Here is a 24,121-nt window from a genome sequence, read left to right on the forward strand (position 1 = left end):
GGGAGCGCTGTGTGGGATCCAGGTGGCAATAATTGCAGTGTACGGCCCTAATGTGTATTCCCCTAGTTTCTTCCAGTCCATATGGGGTAAGGTGAGAGCTACAGACTGTGACACAATTAGCTGGAGAGGGGATTTCAACACAATTTTAGATGATGTGCAAGACAGGAAGGGACAGTCCCGTACACTGCACCCCTCCGCAAGTGCAGCCCTCAAAGCTAATATTTCAGATGGCAATATGATCGATATCTGGCGTAAACATCACCCGCTGCTAAGGGAAGGCACATGCATTTCTGATCACCACAAAGCCTGGTCCAGGCTGGACTACTGGCTGGTATCCCGTGATGTCGCGACATGGATCAGTGAGGTATCCCATCTCCCGCGCTCCTTATCTGACCATGCCCCAAACCTCCTGTGCCTACAGTTTCCCAACTCCGTTCCTAAAATGTTTAGTTGGCGGCTTCCGTCCAATGCTTTGCTGGATGACGTCTTCAAAGAAGAGATTAGGGGCGACATTAATTAATATTTTGAAATAATTGAATTGTCTCCAACTATAATTAGTCTAGGTCCGTCAAAGGTAAGCACATTTGCTTGGCTGTAATCACCAAGGTAAGGGCGGATTGCAATGTAGTGACCAGAAACTGAAGACAGCTATATTGCACTAACTCCCTCACATATGCACTTCGAAATGTAAAATGTATAAAATGCGATAGTACTACTGAATATAGGCACCAAGAATAAAGTGGTACAAAAATTATGAGGACAGAAGATCGAGGGACAGAAATATTAAAAGGTAAGTGCATATAGGAATATTTAGATTTACTATTTCTAATTCCAAATCTACGTATCTTCAAGATATCTGCACTGCGCACATATACTACATGTAGTTAAATAGGGGAAATCTGGACTTACTTACCTGTCTATATTTTATTTTGAATAGTCTCTCTGAGGTTCTGTAGCGATCCGAACCCGTGAATTCGGTATCGTAGTACTGACACGATTTTGGTACCAATGAACCGCAAATGATCCATTATATGCATGACAGTGTTTTCGCTGCGCAACTAGCATGAATTCACTGAAAAATAGGGCATTCTGTTGTAAAGTCATGGCATCCATTTTAGTTACGGCATCCATCTTGTTTCTTGCCCTCACATAGTCAATGAACGGACGATGACCCCGGCAGAGTCACCTTGTTAAAGACACGTAAGCTCAAGCCCGAGAAAGGCAAATGTGCACAAGACAAAACTATATGACATATTATACAGTAAATGTTTCCTAATGCAATGTACTCTGACACTTCTAATTGTTTTAATAACTTTGGTAGGCGGAATTATTTTTGGTATTCAGTTGATCTTTACACCTGTTACATCTACAGTATCTCCCCATGCTCCTGTTTCTCCGACTGTTGTTTCTCTTCATTCTATCCATCCTTTTCCTGCCCACGAGCAAGCTCGACGCTCTGAGTTTATAAATAACACTTTCATTCAGCTCTTGCACCAACATCAACTAGTGGTTAACACAACAAACTGCTGTGTGTGTGGTTTGATACCACATACCATGGACAAGGGCATCCCTTATCTGGTTCTGCCTTTTAGTTATAATGGATCATTCTGGGCATTTCAGACCATGTTCGCTTATGCCCTAGAGACCTATCCTCCACGACCACGGCGTTCCACTCGGTATAACTCTGCTAATAGAGCCTTGGTAAAAGGAATCACTGACATGGTGAGAGATGTCAATAATACTCCGTTCATTCCCAAGGATGAATTGCGAGTTTACATGGGTTGGAATGTTATGGAATATGGCATTACTCTGGGTGAGAACAAACGTAAGAGCTCCACTCCGATCTGAGTCGTACCCCACCAAGGTCAAGTCTGTTTGCAAGGAAATGGGAGGAATCCGAAAGCTCGACTAGGGAAAAGTGACTGTATCGAAACATATGTTTTCCCATCACAGTCTTCCCCTGCATTCTTAGCTGCTAAGGGTACCTATTTTGTTTGCCAAGACAGAGCATACACATGGCTGCCTGCTGACTTCTCAGGCTCATGTTACATCGCTCAACTGTTACCTCCGACATACACTGCTGCACCGGACTATCACAAAACTAGAGTTGTGAGAGGTGTTTTCAGTAAAGAAGATACTGCTGGCCAAGAGGCAGGAGACTTTTTCAAGGGTTTCCTCCCATTCTGGGGGCCTATGGCCAACAGTAGAAACTTACGTCAACTAACACGGGTAGTTGAATCCACTATCACCGAAACTGCGGGTGCCCTTAGTAACCTGACAGCTGAGCTTCAAGCGGATCGCCTCATGACGTTACAGAACCGTATGGTTCTTGATGTGTTACTTGCAGATCGAGGTGGAGTATGTAAGATGATCCAATCAAGTTGCTGCGTTTTTATTCCAGATAATGCGCCAACAGTATACAAGGCCATCTCTAAGTTACATAAGATTTCTGACTCTATTCATGTAGAGGAAGGTGACTGGTCATTAATGGGATGGTTCTGGAGCCTGTTGTCTGCGTGGGGATGGAAGGTTCTGATAGTCACTGGTGTTGCGTTAGTATTTTTATTTTCGTGCTGTCTCATTGTTCAGTGTGGTCCTGCCTTATGTAATCTCTGCATTTCTACATGCGTAAGAAGACCACCTGTTTTTAGAGATACGCCACGAGATAGAGTAATGCTTCAACAAGATATCAGTGACCTGATGAACATAGAAATGGACTCTGACATAGAATGAGTTATTGCCTATGTAAGGGCAAAAGGACGGTCTGAGGTTCTGTAGCGATCCGAACCCGTGAATTCGGTATCGTAGTACTGACACGATTTCGATACCAATGAACCGCCAATGATCCATTAAATGCATGACAGTGTTTTCGCTGCGCAACTAGCATGAATTCACTGAAAAATAGGGCATTCTGTTGTAAAGTCATGGCATCCATTTTAGTTACGGCATCCATCTTGTTTCTTGCCCTCACATAGTCAATGAACGGACGATGACCCCGGCAGAGTCACCTTGTTAAAGACACGTAAGCTCAAGCCCGAGAAAGGCTGACGCTGCATGACTAGGCAGAATCAAGCTGCCTCCCTTGCCTGAGGCCAGTCCTGCTATACTGGTTCTCGTGTCCGTTGTCCTGACTGAAAGGCCGAAGACGGTAGCCATGCCCGTTTATGATCCATAAACACCTCTTATCCTACGTTTCAATCCTTTGCACCTGGCTCTGCTCCTTTCCTTCTGGGCTTTTACAATGGGGAGGTTACGATTTTTATGATGGGGAGGATCGGGCAAAGAATGGAAAACTGTCGAGAGGACCTGATCGAATACCGAAAACCTACGACTAATTATTGTTTGATGTCAAATTTACTGTTTGTTTGGGATACCGGGTTGGGCATGAGAAATATTCGTGTAATGTTGCCTAAAGACATTTTGCGTGTATTTAAAGAGTAACCCACTTAATGCAATTTGAACAGTCTCGTAGATTCTGCCTCTGTGTGGTTCCTATGATTTCTGTGTCCCTGCAGTAAATAAACCTTGGTCTTTGACGCCACCATTGAGAAGCCCGTGTCTCTGTTTATTTGTGCACCGGGACAGGAGGAACTCAGGGGCCTTCGGGTGTTGTTTCCCTGACACCTCTGGACTCTTAAAAGTCCAGAACCTCAAATTGGCGCCCAACGTGGGGCGACGTCATCCGGTACCGGTCCAAAGCCTGAAAAGTTCGAGAAGTTTCGTGTGAAGATTCCGGAGGGAGGTACCCGGCTTCATCGATCCCTGCATGTCGTAAAAGTGGCCCGACGATCTCTTCCACGAGGGTTCCCGTTCCCAGACGGCTACAGAGGACCGCTGCCCTGACTGTCGCCCTGTCTTGGACCCGAGGTGCAGACTTTAGTACGGCGAGACGTAGACGGGTTCTCCTTGGTGACGTCTTCCCCATTTCAGTTAAGTATTTAGTGGGTTACGCTCAGTTTGGTTGTTCCTTGTTGCTCTTGTTTGATACGTAGATTATCATTGGTTGCTCTTGTTTAGATAATCTTTGTTTTGGTATTAGTTCATTTGGTAGGCCTAAGTTCTCTGCGCATTTTGGTTGGAATTTGTCTTTGTTTGTCATGACTACCAGTAGTAATTGTTTCTTGTCCTGGTTACGTTGCAACGGGGATTCCCGGTTGGAGGATTTGTGTTCGGTTCCTCCGATTGGAACTCCTACATATGAGCTCTATTGTAAACATGGTGTGGGTCCTATTACGTATAATGAAGTATGGGTCCGTTATACCAAAAAAGATGGTGTCCTTAGTTGGCCACCGCATGGTAGTTTCGAAACGGAAATACTAGACAATCTAGAGATGAAGTTGTTCAAGAGAAAAGCCCGGCCGGCAATGTTTGATTCTTTTCGCGTATGGCGCAAAGAAGCCAAACAGAGAGAAATTAGGAAAACGAAGAAAGAACAGAAAGAGAAAGGGTTGACTTTAATGGAGTCTTCTAGGCAGCTGCATGTCAACGAGACTGAGAAAGCAATGGAGATGGCGAATAGAAAATATAATTTGGCAATTGACAAATGTTACCCTGCATTGCCATCATGTCCTGCTAAGCCAATGGAGGATCATGAGAAGGATCCTCTGTTGTCTTACCTGTTGAATTCACCTCCACCGTATGCACAGGGTATTACAGTACCACAGTTACTACCTGTTGTACAGCCAGCCGCTGGTCAGCCTGGAATAGTTGCTCCACTTCCTTTGATTGCAGCTCCTGTCCTTCCCGTGGTTAATGTTCCTTCGGCACCCCCTCTTCCTGGGTCGCCTGTTCCGTCTTTGCCTGTCGTTTCACAAACTGCATTACCTGCTACTCCCACCTTTACTATTTCATCTGCTTCAGCTGTCCTTTCCCCGAATCCTGTGAACATTCTGACTCCGCTTTCCGTTCGTCGGAAAATAACCGACCCTGTAACTAATATCTTAACTCCTCTCTACAGGTCTTTAATTGGGACCCCCGTTTCTGACTCTATACAGAGACGTAGCCAGCTTCCTGGTCCCCAGGAACGAGACACGTTAGATTCGACAGCTCTTAGGTGGATGTCAAAAGCTGCGAAGTATGATGCACGAAGAGTGTTAGACACCTTTATGCAATGGAATGAACCTACTCAACGTTATGTTTTTGACGTGATGTGTTCTCTTGTGCGTGAAGAATGGGAAGATGATGACTTAGATTCCGTCCCCCCTGATCTAATAAATATTCAGCAGAAATTCGCCACCGGAATGGTGATAGGTTCAGAAGTAGGAGGAGCGATAGAACTGATTTTAGCTTATAGGGATGATTCCCCTCTTCGAGCGACAAGAGACCCTGACGGTTCACCGGTTACTACTAGGAAAAAACGAGGTCAATATCCGATGAGGGAAGTTCCACCCATATGGCGTGATGCAGTTCAAGCTGATGCGGCTAATGGTATTGCAGCTGCCCCGGCACAATTCCAGAGAGTGTGGATACACATCCCTTGGAAACGGGCCGAAGTATTAGCAGAAAAACAAGCGTTACCCGACCCACGTAAAAATCCTGCCGGTTATTACAAAGAGTTAACACAGACAGTTCAAGCGTGCGTCATGAATTTGGCAGACATTGAAATGTTATTTGGTAATGTAGTGCCACAGCCTATATGGGCCAAGATTCGGCAAGAGAACCACCCAGTCGCCTTAGGAGGTGATTGGGCAGCTATTGTAGCGGCAGATGGGCAACAAGTTGGCGGTGCTAAACCTGAACCTCTGATTGCTGCCTTACCTGGCAGAATAATTAATCTGATGAAAATGCTGATGTCAGCGTTACGAGTCAATTGGGATAAACTATCGGCATGCAAGCAAAAGAAGGACGAAAGCGTCTCTGACTTCTTCACTAGATTTGAAGAGACCTTCGTAGACCACAGTGGGCAAGATATGAGTACTGAGGGAGGCCAGAGATTGTTTGTCGACAAGTTCGTGTTTAATTTACTACCTGAGCTTAGTAACAAGTTAAAGGATTCTGAAAGTGCTTGGGCAGTGTCGACAACAGCACAGATACTTGCAACTGCTCAGTATTACGAGAATAGCGAGAAAGAAGAGAAGGAAAAGTCAGAAAAGAAAACAAAAGATTTAAAGACCAAAGTTCTTTTGCAACAGGCGTATCCGCCTCGTTCGAATCAGTCAGATTCACAACAGCGACCACAGTATCAGCAACAGCCACAATTCCAGCAAGGGACGCCCCAAAGATTTAATTATGGTTTTCCCCGACAACAGTTAGCATGGAATCAGTGTGCTTATTGTAAAAAGGAGGGTCATTATAAGAATGAGTGTCCAGTACTGCACCCACAAACTAGTGGTGTCCCAGCTTAGAGAGGTACTGTTGGGTTTATGCAAGCTCCTAGCGGTAGAGGACGTGGTACGATGACACCACAGACTGATCGCCAATCGAATTATTTCGATCAACGAAATGTACAACATACGCAACCAGGTAGATCTCCACAGTATCATGTTGAAGATTACTATGATCATAATGAAGACATTCAAAGAAGCGAGCACTAGGACAGCCACAGGCAAAGAAAGGGAGTAGTATCAGTTCCAGTTGATCAGAGTGGACCTTATGTCGCAGTAGTTACCTCAGGCGTGGTCGAACCGTTTCTGTTGGATACTGGTGCGGCAAAAAGTTCAATTATGCATGCGAAACTCCCTGGCGCACCTTTGTCTGGCTTAACGAACACTTCAGTAGGTTTTTCAGGCGCCCCTGTTCACAATCCTGTTTCTAGTCCTTTGCCAATATCTGTTGGGCCATGCGAACTGGAAGCGCCTCTTATTCTAACAACCGGTTGTAATGAGAATCTGCTTGGTTTAGATCTGTTGAAACGCCTGCATGCGACACTGTACTGTTCTCCTTCGGGAGTACAGCTCACATTGGGCAAAAGAGTCATCTCTCCAATGTACATGTCGATGGATAAGCTCCCACCGGAGCTGCGTTCTCTCCCTGATACTCTTTGGGCAACTGGTCCTAACGATGTAGGTCTTTTGGAAATTCCGCCTTATGTAGTAAGTCTGAAAGCTAATGTTAAATTCCCACGAATTCCACAGTATCGGATTTCGAATGAAGGTGAACGTGCACTCTTGCTGATTGTAAAAGACTTAATACAGAAAGATGTGATTGAGGAAACTAGAGGAAATGTCTGCAATAGTCCTGTTCTGCCGATTTTGAAACGTACTGACCCTTCCAAACCTCCAATCTACAGATTTGTGATTGACCTCAGAGAGGTTAACAAAATAGTGATTCCGCAGTTTCCTGTGGTACCAGATATCACTGCATTATTGACGTTGATTCCTGCCTCAGCCTCATGCTTTACAGTGATCGATTTGAAGAATGCATTTTTCAGCATTCCCATAGCCGAGGAAAGTAGAGACATTTTTGGCTTCTCCTTAGGAGGTCGCAGTTTCAGATTCAAACGCGCTCCACAAGGTTATTGTGAGAGCCCTTCAATTTATAGCCAAGCATTGAAGAGTCAATTAGATGCCCTTGTACTTCCTCATGGTGTTGCTCTGATCCAATACGTAGACGATCTTTTACTGGCTGCTGATGACAAGGAAACTTGCAAAGCAGCTACAATTTCTTTATTACGTCATTTGTCAGACTTACATCACAAGGTGTCACCTTCTAAACTGCAATATTGTTGCCAATAAGTGACCTACTTAGGTCATCTTTTGTCAAAGGAGGGAAGAAGTTTGACCCCAGAGAGAATCAAAGCAATTTCACAGATGACTGTACCAAGCACACAGAGAGAAGTGCGTGCGTTTTTGGGTATTACGTCATACTGCAGGCAATGGATCCCAAATTTTTCTCTCATGGCGAAACCATTGGTAGCCCTGACTGGAAAAGGTGTTCCGAGCCCTTTGCCATAGTCTGACGAATGTCAACAGAGCTTCTCCGACTTACGTGATGCGCTGTGTTCAGCTCCTGTGTTGGGTACTCCTGACTACAGTAAGCCGTTTACACTATATGTCCATGAAAGAGAAGGTTGTGCTTTGAGTGTTTTAACGCAACAATTTGGTGACAAACAGCGACCTTGTGCATATTTCTCATCCACATTAGATCCAGTAGCAAGAGCATTGCCAAGTTGTTTGAGAGCTACAGCAGCAGCTGCGGTGTCGATCCGACAGTCTGCTGGACTAGTCATGAACAACATGTTAGTAGTCATGGTCCCACATGCTGTGGATACACTCATGAATCGAACGAAAACTCAGCACCTCACCAGTGCTAGACTATCAGGCTATGAGCTGACGCTTTTGGCAAATCACATTCAGATTAAGCGATGCAACATCTTGAATCCAGCAACGCTGTTGCCGACTACTCAGGAGTCGAGTGATTCAGAGCCCCATGATTGTTGTTTTAGAACTGAGGAAGAGACAAAAGGTCGGATTGATTTAAAAGACACTCCGTTGCCAGATCCAGACGGCACTTTATATGTCGATGGGTCTTGTTTTAAGTTACAGAATGGTGATGTGACGGCCGCGTATGCAGTTACGACTTTGAGTACGATTGTTGAGACTGCAAGAGTAAGTCAGAATTCTGCCCAAGCTGCAGAATTAATTGCATTAACAAGAGCGTGTGTTTTAGCTGAGGGAAAGAGAGTGAATGTGTTTACTGACAGCCAATACGCCTTCGGCGTTGCACACAACTTTGGGCGTCTCTGGAGAGAAAGAGGTTTTCTCACATCCCATGGGACTAAGATCCAACATGGACAGTTAGTCAGTGATCTATTGGAATCCCTGACTCTACCGAATTAAGTTGCAATTGTGAAGTGCAGTGCACATCGAAAGATTACGGATGATGTTGGCCGTGGAAATGCGTTTGCTGATGAGGTCGCTAAAGAAACGGCCAAGAACATGACGAGCCGAATGTACGTTGCAACGTCTGCAAGATGGATTGCTGAATCAGGAATGTGTGAGAATACGATTGAAAGTGTGAAGGCAATCCAGAATGAAGCAACTGAAAACAAGAAGAATGAATGGAAGGAGAAAATGGGTAAAATGGATTCAAGTGGATGTTGGGTTGATTTGTCTGAGCAGCAACGTTGGATGTTACCTGATGCGTATGTACTTGCGGTAGTCACGATGGCGCATGGAGCGGCGCACATCAGTTCGAAAGGGATCTGTAAAATGTTAGCTCCAGTATGGAAGAATGATGGAATTACTAAGTGTGCGGAAAGAGTGGTGAAAAACTGCATGATATGCCTGATGCATAATCCTGGTAAGGGAACCCCAACCCCAACTGGCCATTTTGCTCCCCCTTCTTGTCCCTTTGAAGTGATTCAGTTGGATTTTATCCACATGGACAGGTGTAACAATCTCAAATACGTCCTAGTGGTAGTCTGTGCCTTCTCAAGATGGATTGAGGCATATCCGTTAAAGGATAACACTGCTATGTCCACTGCCAAAATCCTCCTCAAAGAATACTTCCCCAGGTATGGTATGCCACGGATTGTTTGGTCGGACAATGGAAGTGAGTTTGTAGGGAAAGTTATGAAGAGTGTGTGTGCGGGTTTGGGTATTTCCCAAAAATTTCACAGTGCGAATCACCCACAGTCAGCAGGTTTGGTTGAAGGGTACAATGGCACCCTGAAGCTGAAACTTGCTAAAATTCAAGCTTCCACTGGTCTCTCTTGGCCAGACGCACTGCCTTTAGCTTTACTGTCCACCAGAGCGACTGTACACTCTCGAGTAGGGCTTAGCCCATATGAGATTGTGTTTGGCCGCCCTGCTAATGTTTGGGGAGTCCCTAGGCCAAAGGAATTCAAACAGATTGAATACCCAATGTTGATTGATTACCTTCATGATCTGACTGCTAAATTGAGCCTTATTCATCAACAGGTATTCGAATCCTTGCCTAAACTGCCGGAGAGTCCAGGCCACACGTTGAAACCCGGCGACCAAGTTGTAGTTCGGAACTTTGAACGTACTCGGAACCTCCAACCAAGATTCGTAGGTCCGTTCCAGGTGCTCCTCACAACAAGAACTGCTGTACGCCTAGCTGGAAGAAAAAATTGGGTGTACGCTAGCCATACGAAGCGTGTCCCTCTCCCACTCCCCTATGACAACTGGGTTAGACAGGGAATTGGTGTATCCGAGACAGAACCTGTTCCTAGGCACATCCCTTTCAGTGATGCAGAGTACATAACGGACCACCCACGAACTGAAACGCAGAACTCTGACGCCTCAGCAGGAACCGCTCCTTTGAACTCTGGACAGAGTGTTGTACAAAGTGAACATTTGTCACCTGTGGAGTCGAACATTTCCGCACCTATAGACCAGCTATTTCAAGACCAGACAAGACCCGGAAAGTACAGATATAATCTACGTTCACATGTTATGAACTAATGACATTGTATAATTATCTCTCTGTTTGAAAACTGTTTTTTTGATTTTATTGCATTCTATTCAGTCAGGAAGTTTGCTCAAATTTTTATCTTTTTATTTTTTGTTTCTCACACCTTACCATCTGGGTTACCGTAGGGTCGTAACGTGTGCCTTATTTTAATTTGCAGGGAATCAGACACAAGGTCGGTTTCTTCTGTCTATCCTGGGAACTCCCAGGGTAAACAGAGGCAAGTTTTTAACAGGTACAAACCATCCGTTGCGAACGGTTGTAGAAGATGGAGCTTCCTGAACTACGACGGGTTAATGTCATAAATGTGCACAAGACAAAACTATATGACATATTATACAGTAAATGTTTCCTAATGCAATGTACTCTGACACTTCTAATTGTTTTAATAACTTTGGTAGGCGGAATTATTTTTGGTATTCAGTTGATCTTTACACCTGTTACATCTACAGTATCTCCCAATGCTCCTGTTTCTCCGACTGTTGTTTCTCTTCATTCTATCCATCCTTTTCCTGCCCACGAGCAAGCTCGACGCTCTGAGTTTATAAATAACACTTTCATTCAGCTCTTGCACCAACATCAACTAGTGGTTAACACAACAAACTGCTGTGTGTGTGGTTTGATACCACATACCATGGACAAGGGCATCCCTTATCTGGTTCTGCCTTTTAGTTATAATGGATCATTCTGGGCATTTCAGACCATGTTCGCTTATGCCCTAGAGACCTATCCTCCACGACCACGGCGTTCCACTCGGTATAACTCTGCTAATAGAGCCTTGGTAAAAGGAATCACTGACATGGTGAGAGATGTCAATAATACTCCGTTCATTCCCAAGGATGAATTGCGAGTTTACATGGGTTGGAATGTTATGGAATATGGCATTACTCTGGGTGAGAACAAACGTAAGAGCTCCACTCCGATCTGAGTCGTACCCCACCAAGGTCAAGTCTGTTTGCAAGGAAATGGGAGGAATCCGAAAGCTCGACTAGGGAAAAGTGACTGTATCGAAACATATGTTTTCCCATCACAGTCTTCCCCTGCATTCTTAGCTGCTAAGGGTACCTATTTTGTTTGCCAAGACAGAGCATACACATGGCTGCCTGCTGACTTCTCAGGCTCATGTTACATCGCTCAACTGTTACCTCCGACATACACTGCTGCACCGGACTATCACAAAACTAGAGTTGTGAGAGGTGTTTTCAGTAAAGAAGATACTGCTGGCCAAGAGGCAGGAGACTTTTTCAAGGGTTTCCTCCCATTCTGGGGGCCTATGGCCAACAGTAGAAACTTACGTCAACTAACACGGGTAGTTGAATCCACTATCACCGAAACTGCGGGTGCCCTTAGTAACCTGACAGCTGAGCTTCAAGCGGATCGCCTCATGACGTTACAGAACCGTATGGTTCTTGATGTGTTACTTGCAGATCGAGGTGGAGTATGTAAGATGATCCAATCAAGTTGCTGCGTTTTTATTCCAGATAATGCGCCAACAGTATACAAGGCCATCTCTAAGTTACATAAGATTTCTGACTCTATTCATGTAGAGGAAGGTGACTGGTCATTAATGGGATGGTTCTGGAGCCTGTTGTCTGCGTGGGGATGGAAGGTTCTGATAGTCACTGGTGTTGCGTTAGTATTTTTATTTTCGTGCTGTCTCATTGTTCAGTGTGGTCCTGCCTTATGTAATCTCTGCATTTCTACATGCGTAAGAAGACCACCTGTTTTTAGAGATACGCCACGAGATAGAGTAATGCTTCAACAAGATATCAGTGACCTGATGAACATAGAAATGGACTCTGACATAGAATGAGTTATTGCCTATGTAAGGGCAAAAGGACGGTCTGAGGTTCTGTAGCGATCCGAACCCGTGAATTCGGTATCGTAGTACTGACACGATTTCGATACCAATGAACCGCAAATGATCCATTAAATGCATGACAGTGTTTTCGCTGCGCAACTAGCATGAATTCACTGAAAAATAGGGCATTCTGTTGTAAAGTCATGGCATCCATTTTAGTTACGGCATCCATCTTGTTTCTTGCCCTCACATAGTCAATGAACGGACGATGACCCCGGCAGAGTCACCTTGTTAAAGACACGTAAGCTCAAGCCCGAGAAAGGCTGACGCTGCATGACTAGGCAGAATCAAGCTGCCTCCCTTGCCTGAGGCCAGTCCTGCTATACTGGTTCTCGTGTCCGTTGTCCTGACTGAAAGGCCGAAGACGGTAGCCATGCCCGTTTATGATCCATAAACACCTCTTATCCTACGTTTCAATCCTTTGCACCTGGCTCTGCTCCTTTCCTTCTGGGCTTTTACAATGGGGAGGTTACGATTTTTATGATGGGGAGGATCGGGCAAAGAATGGAAAACTGTCGAGAGGACCTGATCGAATACCGAAAACCTACGACTAATTATTGTTTGATGTAAAATTTACTGTTTGTTTGGGATACCGGGTTGGGCATGAGAAATATTCGTGTAATGTTGCCTAAAGACATTTTGCGTGTATTTAAAGAGTAACCCACTTAATGCAATTTGTACAGTCTCGTAGATTCTGCCTCTGTGTGGTTCCTATGATTTCTGTGTCCCTGCAGTAAATAAACCTTGGTCTTTGACGCCACCATCGAGAAGCCCGTGTCTCTGTTTATTTGTGCACCGGGACAGGAGGAACTCAGGGGTCTTCGGGTGTTGTTTCCCTGACACCTCTGGACTCTTAAAAGTCCAGAACCACATCTCCTCAATGCAGGGTGCCAGAGCGCATGATCAAAGATGGCAGCATTTTCAAATCGCCCCAAGGGCTAGAGGCACAATTCTTCGTAATCATTCTATTCCCTCATAATTCCCGGAATGCTAGCAGCGAGAGTGGCCTGAAGCCCGCACAGTGGCTACCCAACGGTGGAGTGGGGCTGGAGGCACATAGCCAAGTGCAGCAGTGACTCCCACCCACCCCGCTCACTCTCTTTAGATGGAGCTGTTGACGCGGATGATCGTGAGTGGGAGAAATGAAGAGGTCAACACTTTCTGCTGGTGCCACAACCCTGGTGAGCCAGATGCATCCATTGGTAGGTGCAGTCCACGCACTGACGCCATGACTGGCTTCCATCCACTCCCACTATGGAAGACAGGGGCATTAAACAAGGGGTTTGGAGACAGTGTTGAAACAGGGCACACCTAAAGGGGGGGCAAGCAGGGGAGGAATGTAGAAGGGCTGTCCCCTCATCTCATAGCAACAGCAAGTGAGGGAGGCCAAATGCAGAGACCACATAGAATAAGGGTCTCTGCATGCGGCACCACCGTTACTTCCCATTCGGCATGCCTTGCAACTCCCATTGGCCCCTCCAGGGATAGAAGACAGGAGCATTACACAAGAGGCCCACAGATTGTGTTGAAACTCGCCATGACTGTGGGGTCAGGAAGAGGAAGAATGGAGGGGAGCTGCCCCTCATATCACAAGAGCAATGAGTGTGAAGGTTGACAGTAGAGTGCATATGGGAAAAGTGGCCCTTTTTCTGCTCCCTCTTTGACATACCCTGGAAGACACTGCCTCGGTAGAAGATAACAGCACAGGAGGGGCAACATTTGAGACTGGGCACATCTGAGAAGTTTACTAGGGTGCATGATCTTCCCCCAGTATATAGTCTCAAGATCAGGGTTCTTGGTCCTTCTGTCCCAACAGTCCATGCTCAGGTCTTGGCTGTGATGAGATTTCTTAACTGCACGACTGGGGCTTGCACATTGAGCCTCTCCCACAACTATGAAAAAAACAGACAAGCAAACTCATCTGAACTTTGAGGCACACAAGAGCCTCAAGCAAGCCCATAACCCTCCCTCCCAGGATGGGTCCGGGGACGAGACTGTGGAGGATGATGCCCTCTCCACTCATGAAGTCACCTCTCTCTTGATAGATGTGAAAACTAGCCTCTCTACTATCAACTTAAAGTTGGATTCTCCCACCCGCCCCGCCTAGATGACATGAAGGAGACACTTTTGTATAGATGTGTCAACAACTTTGTATAGATATGGCCAGTGGCAGCTGGTGATATTTGAAAGTGGTAGGGAGAAAAAGCACGGGATGAGTGTCCTGTGGTGAGCCAGTGTAGCGAGTGAGCCCAGCCTTCATACAGGGTACAGGGGTTCTCCCCCCAGGAAAAGTTTGAAAAAAGTTTGGGAACATTTTGGTTTTTCAAGCAAATTTGAGAAAAAGCATGAAGGTCAACAAAGCAATTATGAAAACGTAGTTATGACATCATCAAAGAGCCTCTGGGTGGCATTACTTGAACTGCAGACACTGTGGCAAGCGGAGGTGTTTTGGACGTCCTTTTAAAAGGCCCAAGGTTCGTGTAGGTACCTGTGCATTGAGGAAGGAAGGGCTGTGGTACAGAGTCAAATGCTAAGCTAGAACATCTAAAGGCTAATAGGGCTGGAGAAAAGTCAATCACATGTCAGGCCGGTGTCTCTGAAAGGCCAGCATTGCTGTGGCAGTTGCAGTCACTTGTCAGGTTGATCGACTGGAAGGCGGGGCGGGGGCAACAGTGTCTGTCATTCACATGTCTAGTTGGTGCCTCCAACAGACCAGCTGGGCTGGGGTGGTGTCAGTCACTTAGTGGCTTCTCAGGCTGGTGCCTTTGAAAGGTTAGCAGGGCTGGGTCAGTGTCAGTCACTTGTCAGGTTGATTGTCTGGAAGGTTAGCAGGGTGCAACAGTGTCAGTCACGTGCTCGACTTGTGCCTTAATGACCAGGTGGAGTGTCAGTCACGACAGGCTTGTCCATTTCAATGGTCAGCAGGGCTGAGGCAGTGTCGGCTCCATGTCAGGCCCTGCATCGTGAACAGCTGTGATAGGAGATACATGCCCGACCCTGGTAGAGGAGGGAATTCCACCAGTGTGTGTGCAGAGGCAGGGTTCTTTCAGAGGTACATGTGAGGCACACTCTGCAGAGACGTGTCGGTCTAGGTACACAGCGAGTGTCTGAGAGCCAGCGAAAGGTAAGAGGCTGTCTTCACGAGACTTACAGCAGTGTCTGGCAAGACTCCCAGCTGGGTACAAGGGAAAAAGACACATTCGCTGAACATAAGAGGCTGTCAGCAGAATATTCATGAGACCCACAGCAGGGCCTGCTGAGACTGTCAGTAGAGTACAGGACACTCAACCACATCCACCGGAGGCAAGAGACTGCTAGCAGCTGCAGCATCTAAATGGGACTCTCAGCAGGAAACGAGATCGAAGAGACTGCCATCACCATCTGCATCAGGCTGCTAGCAGGAGAGTGCCAGTGTCATCTGCATGACACTCCTGGCAGGATCTGGAAGGAGAGAGTGCAGCATCTGCATGACACTCGCAGCAGGAGACAGCAGCTGAGCAGCGCCACTGAAGAGTTTGTGTATCTCGGCAGGTGTGTTGTTTCCCCTCTCCAGGATTAGTTCGCCAAGCAGGTCTTCACTGGAAGTTATTTTGTTCGGGCAAATTGCAAACAGCGCTTTGCAGTGCGCTGATCCCTGCGTTTTAAAATCAGTCTTCTTGGCACAGGTATCTCCAGCAGTCGCTCTGCAGCAGTGCATTTATTAAGAGCTAATCAGCTGTTCCTTACAAAGCTGCCAAGTTTTGAATCTGCTTGTGTGACATTCCCATATTTTCAGTGTGTTTATGTGTGATGTCATTTTGTGTGTGACATCTTACTGTGAACAGATGAAAGAAGGGATCTGAATGCATGAGATGGATTTCACAAATGGTTCTGCTGGACACAGTATCATTTGCATTAACAACCTTAAAACAGTGGTAGGGCTCCTTAAGCGTGTCTGGAAGGTGAGTAACCTGCTTCCCATTTCTAAGAGCATCATCCTGGATACAGTAGTGACATCATAATAAACAAGCATTTGCAATGCAATCGGCCTCGTCTTTGGGACCTTATAAGTATTTAGCTATGTACCATATTATCCATGGGACCACCTGCACTCACTTTTTAGTTAAAGCCCATTGCTATCAAACACCCCATCTTGTGAAGCAATAATTCCGGCCGTCAGGCCAACCTATCGCCCACTTTTGATACTATTGTCCACCTCCCACAAAACATTAGGCCAACCGTCTCTTCTGCTGAAGTCACTTCCCTACCACCATCACCACTTTCTACTCCCACACTGCAGTGATATTTTTGTACAAATATAAAGAGCTTTTGTGCACAGCACATTGTGAACTCAGATATCTGAAACTGTTCGCATGTGTGATAATTAAGAAAAATGGCGAAATGGCTTGAGTGGTACATCCAAGACAGAGTGGGACCTTGCAAACGAACACACAACTTACAACCCGTGCACACATGAGCAACCACACAAACAATTGAGTGCACACACACACACGCCAGTTACTACCCAAGCACACATATAAACAACCATGAATAATCACAGTAAACAACTGGGCGCACTCTCTCACACACACATACTCGCACGCGCACACATATACACACACCTCGCTGCAGGCCCCACACACACTTATCATATACAGAAACACTTACGTACACAAACAGACACACGCACTCACCACTACAGGCCACATGAAGGATGTGGAAATGAGTGCCAGCGCCCACCACCTGCAGCTGCTGACGCAAATCAAGCACTTTTTTTGGTCTTCACACCTGCCCTAGAAACCAACAGAAATGAGGCTGTGATTACCTGGAGCCCCTATGCCCCTTTCCTCAGTCTCTCTCCTAAACTCTGAGTTCTGCATGAAAATGTTATGATAACTAGCAGGCATATAAAGGACCGGTCTGCACACATTGAATGTGGAACGGGTAGAGACCATAAACTGCCCCTTTGAACCTCTACCAGGCCTAGTTCATCTCCCCTGATTCTTTACTTCTAAATTCACTGTCAGGCCCTGGTTTCTCACTTCAGCATCCACCCGAGTTCCCCCCAATCTTACTACTTCCACTCTTCATGTTTATACCCTGCAGGCTTCCATGGACTTTTCTCCCTCCACTCTGCTTTTTGATGAGTGTCCTACCACCACCGTCTTCTCACAATAGTATCTCCAAACACTCTGAAGTAGAACAGCAGCGTGATGGTGCTCCATTAAAGAGAAAAAAATAATGAGGGAATATATAACTTGTGACATCATTTTTCATAAAGTCTGCCTAAAAGCAACTTTCCAGACAAATTAAATGTTTATGCCTTGCATCATCTGTTTGTGAAAATGCTGTGTTCACCTTAGTGCTGGATTCACTCCGAAAATACATAGACGTGACACGTACATTCAGTTGCTAACCAGGACCCCATGTAATTGAGATTATAAAAGGATTGCTATATAAAAACGAGTCTAATTCACAAAACGTTTCCTAGTTAACAGGGTTGACTTTTAACTACTTCTTGGGAACTAAATATACCAAGTTCATTCTGCCATTTTCCTACCCCAAACCACCAGCACCATCTGTGAAGTTTCTCAGATTTGGTCCACTTGCCTTCCCCTTTGCAACAGATGCAAGAGGTGACCCAACATGCTCACATTATTACAGGCCACAGCATCGACTGTCTCCTGTATGCAGGCGTTTACCAGCTTCACTTCAACGCACAGAAGGGATCTGAGGGTCACCGCCGAGTGCCACTGCTCAGACATGTCCAGCACTGAATCCACCTACATCTTTTCTGCCTTAATGCTTCCAAGACAGAAATCCTACTCAGAGGCCTTGCTGACCCAAAGCCATTCCCTTCTGGCTGCCCAGTAAGTCTGAGCCGTCTTCCAGTTCCCTCCAGAAGGTGCATAATCTGGGGGTGTAGCTCGACTGCAAATTCTCCTTTGCTCCTTAAGAACACATTTTAAAAAAGTGTTTTTTTTGGCCACTTCCGTCTGCTATTAGGTATCCTCCCCTTTTACAGGTGACTCATTAAATCCCCCTGTTTCTGGGAGTGGTGAAATTCTGCACAAATTATTGCAACAATGCGTTAGCAGAACACACACCTGCTTTATTGGCGTACTCATATGTTTACTTGCGTTGCTAAGGCCCTTTAAACTGTATAGGTATTCCTTCCCTCTAATGAACTTGCACCCACCAGGGTTCGACAGAGTCCACAAAATGTTTGTGAAAAAAGACTTCTTATGTCACAAACAACACTTTATTTGTGCAATGTTATGCGATCCACAGGGCAGCTCCATTGGCTCCAGAGGACAAGGGCAGTCGGCAGCGCAGGGAGTGAGTGCTCTGCCTCACGCAGGGCAGATAGTATGATGCGGACAAGCATGATCACTCTATTACTAGAGTGCACATACATGCACGTCGGTGCATGGCGGGTTTAACATACATTCCGTGCATTGACCCCGGCAGCTTTAAAGCGCTACATGACTCCAGTAATGGTTCTACCGTTGCTCTGTCTGGCCCAACCATAGAAAGATTGATGAAAGTTCCTACAGCGCTCGCTGCGCCCTCCTGGTTCACAAGTGGTGCATTGACATCAAAGAGGCGACTGCAACGGAAAGAGGAATACAACAGCTGCTATGATCGGACCTACTCTGCAATAAAGCGCCAAGTGCAGTGAGCATATTGCGAGGTAAAAAGCACACTATAGCTCCTGACTATCAAAACTTAAAAATTCACAAAAATGTCATTTTAAATCTCTAATTGAGCAGACGGCCACTCGCTTCCCGTGGCTTTCTCCACATTGGCTTTCTCCTTGCAAACAAACTCACGACTTATAACCTGCGCACAAATGAGCAACCACACAAACAATTGAGTACACACGAACACACGCCAGTTACTACCGGAGCACACACATAAACTCACGACTTATAACCTGCGCACACATGAGCAACCACACAAACAATTGAGTACATACGAACACACGCCAGTTACTACCGGAGCACACACATAAACAATCATGAATAATCACAGTAAACAACTGGGCGCACTCTCTCACACACACATACTCGCACGCGCACACATATACACACACCCCGTTGCAGGACCGACACACACTTAACATATACAGAAACACTTACAAACAGACACACGCACTCACCACTACAGGCCACATGATGGATGTAGAAATAGGTAGAATGGACACTGATCCAGCAGAGGCTTGGCCGTAACAAGACTTCCGGAGCAACCAAGGGTTTTTTCCGGCACACCAGAGACGTCACTTCCGGGATCCCTGCGCACTATTTTAAAACAAGCACTTGCAATGCAATACGACTCGCATTTACGCGAGACGTATTGCATTAAAAATGGGAGTGCGGGTGTGAAAAAAGGCCAGAACGGGAGGGGGGGTGGTGAGGGGTTGGCGAAAAACAACAGACTGCGTCAGGGGCCGGGTGTGGGGGTCACAGGGAAAAAAGAATGTTCAGTAAAGGGGCCAATAGCCTCGGATGTGCACAAATTACGCTATGGGCGTTAGGAGGCGGGACTAACAAGGGAAGAACCAATCAGAAGGCACCATTTAGGATGGAAGCCAAACAAAAAGATGGGGGGGAGAGTGGGTGGAGCTTACGCGAAGCTTCCCCACTGTAGTGTATACTGCATGCATCGCAAAGCGAGCAGCGCATGCGCTGCTACGCTAGCCGAGGCCTAAAAATGTAGGCTTGAGTACATAATATGCCTGTTTAACTGTAGGATGGGAACTGTCAGGAGAAGTGGATGGGATGTTGCAAGAGGCTGGGCTGGGGTGCTACATGTGTGCAGTGATGTGGCCCCCTGCTAAGGTGGTGATGGGCCCTGAGACTCCTACAGCTCAAAGAAATGAAGCGGCCTTAGAATGAGAAGGGGCTCCCTGAAGCGTGGGTTCACGAAGACCCCAGGTCCTGCATGTGCTCCTGCATGTGCTCTCTGCACACCATACACATGTGCACTGGGAGGGAAGAGCTGCCGTACAAGAGGTGTCTGGTGCAACACAGATTCTGAATCTGGAAGGGGGCTGTGAAAGGACACCAACCCCGCAGGTGCCCTGCCACACACACGCCAGAGCAGCGGATGCACCAAGAGTCAGCTCTGGATTTCAAGTGATCCGCCCGCTGCTCGTGAGGACTGCAGAGCCGTTCAAGTCAGAAGGGCAGAACTGCTCAAGGGTTTCGATACACAACACAAGATCACTAGTGATCCTACGCACTGTCTCTGCCATCCCATCCCATCGCACTGGCTGCACTAAATCAAGGCATCCCGACAGAAAGTAGATTGATGGAGAATACTGAGTGTGAGGTCTGAAAGGTTTATGAAAACGAAGGAATGCTTCTATGAAGACACATACATGTTCTAATAAAGGGCCACAATCCAGTGTCCCAAACGTGTGTCTGTTACTGGGACAGTACTCACAAAGTATACTGTCGGTCTGGAAAACTAGGATCAGAACAGATACTAGAGGAACAAGAAAGCAGGAGAAAAAATCCGAGGTAGTTAAGGCAGGTATATGGAAACCTCCACTGAGGTTAAAGTTCCCATCACCCACCGAAGGTGGTTTCTCATCATTTGGGAACTGGGGACATTCACTGGAGTACCAATCACTCTGGGGATTGTGATGGTACCCTGGTAGTCCCAGGCAACCGTGCCAAATTGTTATCAACGGTAGGGTGACGAATGCAGTGCGAAAAATGTGATAAAGCAAAAGTGCGATTAAAAATGACTACCAAGACACAGTGTACTTTATTCTGGCGCTATCTTGGTGTCAAATTAAAAACAGTATTGACAGCTTAAACAAATAACTGCCAGTTCTTGGGTCTACATGTTTCGGCTTGAGGACAAGGGAGTCCAAGCTCTCGTCAGGACCATGTAAACGCTACTGCACCAACGTGATAGTAAAACAAAAACTGTGATTTTAAGACAATAACCTAAATCGATGGTTAATACCCAGATACAACCTGATCAAGTCCTGTAGTTAACATTTGATCAGTTATAGGCATTGTCTGGTGGTGAACCTTTAAATAGAATCAAAGACAAAAAGGTATTCTAGTAAGGGTATTCAGCTTAATCATGTTATACAACAGTATATATTTCTGATCCAACAATTTGTATGTGTAATTTCAATATAATATACACTAGATGACGTATGAGTTGTCAAAGATATAAAAATATACTATATGAGACACAAAGTGTAATTAACACACGTACTCATGTGCACTTACCCGATAAGGAGTGGGTACGCCCCTCGCCTCACCTGGCATCCGCTCAGGCCTTTATGAGGCACCGCACTGGGACAACCACCTCTCCTCGTCCCGGGTGCAGAGCATGCTGGCAGCAGGTACATGCCACCTGCTCCTGCTCGTTCCATCTTGCAGTGGTGTCACACATGCTGCCACTTCACAGGGAATGCGCTGAAGGCCCCAAAGGAGCGTGGAATAGAGGCCAAGGCGGTAACGCGAGGAGAATCACTCACTTGCGTTCGCTTCACCCCGTATGCGTGAGGTTTGTCCTTCACGTACGCAAACACACACATACTTGTGCAGCACACACATGCTCGCGCAGGGGGACTACCCATACTCACTCACCCCCTCTTAAGCAGTGGTCTGTAACTCAGGTGGCCGTCTCTCACAGATTCCCAAGTGATGATTAGAAAGAAGGGCCTGGTAGGGGCACAGTTCAAGGTGCGTTTTCCCCCGTGCGTGGCACCTGAATCAATACAAGCTCTCGAGCCCCCCTTCCCTCCCCCCGCCCCCTCTCCCTCCCCCTCCGTGTCTCAGAATGGCTACACTTGCCTGGGGCAGTAAATGCCGGCCGACCTCGGATCCGAGCAGGTTTGCTTCTAGCTTTGATAAGGCGCCCGTCTGCTGCAGATAAGGTCGTGGGCAGCCAGCCTCCCGGGCACTGCAACCTTTCGTTTTTCGGTTTCTTCTGAGCGTTTGAATGTTTCTTGTTACATCCCACTGCACACGTTCTGCCAAGCGTGCAGTGGGTTGGCTTACGAGCTGAAAGGGGGAGGGGGGGGGTGCTTCTACAATAGGAACCCTCCCTCCCCCACACACAGGCACACACTGCGGGAGGCCGCCGTATTCCCCTGGAAAGAGTAAGGAATCAAGTGCAAAGGTTGTCAGAGTTGTGTTTTGAAGCTCAAACAAGAACGACAGAAGAAAACGGACATGTGCCAATTATGAGTGGGAATACTGAAGTCAGAAGACCACCAGCAATGCCAGCCAAGCCTTGAAATCTAAAAGGCTGAGCTTAGGCGTTAATACAAACCTATAGTAATAACAATAATCTTTATTCAGAATATAAAAATATGATCATAAAAGACACAATTTAAAATACACACACATCAAGCGTGAACATTCTCCACAAACAGCCAGATGTGCCAGATGAGTCAACACGAGATCCGTGATGCATTGTCACCCCGCAGGTGTCTTCAGTTCATTTCACCTCCAACAGCCCTTTCGTAAATTAAAAATGTAATCAGTGAAATCCTAATTTAACATTAAATTAACACGAGAGAACTACACCTGGTCCTAAAAAGTAACCCACAGTTCAAGACTTTTATAGCAGCCTAGCACAGTGCAAAACTCGCAAATACTCTTGCGACCTTCAGTCACCTCCAGTGGATCTTACCCTTAAAGCAGATGGTAAAAACTAGGAGACCAAAACCTATATCATATAAATATCTGAAACATAAAACAACCATAGGAAAAAATGAAAACCACATTATTCAAGAAAATCAGGATGCAACATAAAGGTAAAATGTTTTTGAATCTTTCTCTGTTTACATAGTTATTAAATTACTGGTGTGTGAAACCACATGTCAAAAATGAAACTTTTACAAAATCACATGCACGATTTGCTTTTAGATGATGATGTATTAGAGCGGTTTCTGTTTTCTGACTTTCACGTGCAGACATAACTCACCTAAAAAAAAGTCGAGCAAGATTTTCGATGTACTCCAAGCCAGAGCGCGCAAACATTATGCAAAATCACACACGATAAAATGTAATCAACATTTAGCAAATTTCATGCAGTCTGAAATCATACAATTTAAAATATTTCACACCTTAATTTAAATTTTACCCAAGCCTAACTTTGATCACATTTCTCAACTGTTATTAAATCAATTTAGTTTATCTGTTAACATTTTGTGCACGTAGTTTGTTTGTACTTCTTTGCACAGTTTCAGTTCTATCTTACACAGTGCCAGAGTTTACACTTTTATTTTTTAATTTATAGCAGAAACATTTGCAATTCTGTAATTGTTTAGTTTTGTCATGTGTTTGGAAAGGCTGGGTCGCTTTTGCATATTTGCATTTCGGGTCATTTCGGGCAAACAATCTCTGAACTTGGATACAAGGGGGCAGATTTATGTTAGACTTGCGCCATTTTTATGCCGCAGTTGCGTCACTTTTGTGACGCAGCGGCAGCGTAAACCCTGCGCCACGTTGCGCCCCATTTACATCGTGACGCATCTATGGAGATGCGTCACGGTGTAAAGCCCTGCGCCACATTAAACCTGTGTCAGGTTTAATGTATGCAGGGTGGGCGTTACGGCGGAAAAAGCCTCGGGAAAGTGACGCAGTGAAATCACTCAGTCACTTTTCCGACGCTGCTGCGTCAAAACCTTGCGCCTGCTTGAAGCAGGCGTAAGGCATGACGCAGCATGTTCGGTATGGGCAGCCCCTAAACATTGCTGGAGTTGCGCCGTGCTTGCGACACGACTCCAGCAATGCGCCGCCCTTACGCCATCAGATGCGTCACGCATCTGTTTATCCTTGCGCCACGATGCACTGCATTGTAAATGCGGCGCATCTGTGGTGGCGCAAGGGTAAACTTGCGTGACGCATCTCTCCTGGCGCATCCCTG

General features: G+C 46.1%; 1 protein-coding gene across 1 annotated transcript in view; it reads right to left on the reverse strand.

Annotated features, from left to right (window-relative positions):
• The window catches only part of LOC146813269 (vitelline membrane outer layer protein 1-like), a 169,926-nt gene extending 147,698 nt beyond the window's left edge, over positions 1-22,228 (reverse strand). The window contains exon 1 of the mRNA XM_085614738.1: positions 22,039-22,228. The gene's annotated coding sequence lies outside the window, so the exon portion shown is untranslated. The remainder of the gene's footprint in view (positions 1-22,038) is intronic.
• Positions 22,229-24,121: the final 1,893 nt, after the last annotated feature.

This window comes from Triturus cristatus, chromosome 7 (assembly GCF_964204655.1).
Source record: "Triturus cristatus chromosome 7, aTriCri1.1, whole genome shotgun sequence".
NCBI lineage: Eukaryota > Metazoa > Chordata > Amphibia > Caudata > Salamandridae > Triturus > Triturus cristatus.